The sequence below is a fragment of the Petaurus breviceps genome, unplaced genomic scaffold (genome assembly GCF_028583685.1).
Source record: "Petaurus breviceps papuanus isolate PSGF00001 unplaced genomic scaffold, PetGlider_PUasm1.0 190, whole genome shotgun sequence".
NCBI lineage: Eukaryota > Metazoa > Chordata > Mammalia > Diprotodontia > Petauridae > Petaurus > Petaurus breviceps.
In genome coordinates, this window is record NW_027185810.1 from 4,206,035 (window position 1) to 4,207,370 (window position 1,336).

The window sequence follows — 1,336 nt, forward strand, 5'->3', positions numbered from 1 at the left end:
TACTTGGTTTCTTTTCTTATCTTTGTACTTCTTAAGTTAGGCTTTATTTTATAAAAGAAAATCTGATAAAAAATGATATAAGTAATGCAACATTTTTCTTACGCATAAGACTAAGCATATCTGGTTCTAATAAGCAAAATTTTTTAAAGTAGTCATACAATGATTATCCATTTTGCTATCCAAATTATCCAGCTTTCCTCTGTATGTGAAAATTAGAATGCAGGTAAAATAGGAGTGGTTTTTTTTTCCAGTTAATTTTCATGTTTTAAAAAAGTTTTATATCATGGAAAAGGGATAGAAGGGATCTAGCAGATGGAGGTACCAGATGAAGAGGACTTGCCCTCAAGCTAGGATTTAAACCGGAAGGAGCTTTGTGAGATTGTATCAGATCCCCTCATCTTCTAGATGAGAGATGAAACGGAGAAACCCTCAAAGGGAGCACATCTTTCCCAAGGTCATGCAGTTAGTAAATAGCAAACCCAGGATTCCAAACCAAGAGTCCTCTTATTCTAGATCTGTCTAGTGTTTCTTCCTATTGTACTATGCTGACTAACCCACACTCAGGACCTCACTGCTCCAGGCTTACTGGCATATCATGCTAATTTGTGTGGTTCTCGAACTACTTTGTGGATTAGAGAAATACAGTCAACTCAACTATCTAATCAAGTGAAGTTGTCAAGTCAGCTTCTAAAATGCATTTATTTTTGTCCTACTCGAACAATTTATAGGTTTGGGGGGAGTTTGTTTTCTTTTTTTTAGCGATCTGCTTTGTGAAGTTTGTTTTACTTATTTAGTTCACTTTCTTGAATATCCATGAGCAACTGAGTGGTAAGAGGACATGCCAGGAGATGGGGCAGCCTACCAAGGTTAAACAAAAAGAGAGTAGCCATCCTGGATGAAGTAATTGAGAGTTACCACTACTTTCTTTAGATGAATATGAAATTTTTTACATATTACATGAACACCTGGAGAACTTTTAAAAGAAAATTATATAAAATATTCAGATATTGAATTTCAGCCTTAATTAGCATTCTAGCACAGCATCAACTTGTTTATATATATGTATACATATATATGTATGTATATGTACTTTTTCCCCAAAAAATGTTTTGCAGAATTTGCAGAGCATTTGTAATTGTTGTCTTTTAAACTTAAATGGAGTACATAAACCATTAATTCTTGAACTAAGTCTATTTCTCCTGACTAGTAATATTTTAAGTTACATTTGAAATTCAAAAATATAGGATGAGTCGTTTAATTATGAAGTATGTAGTCTTTAAGCCGCTGTCTGAATGAGAGTTAAATACCCTTTCATATTCACAGAATTATTGTTTTT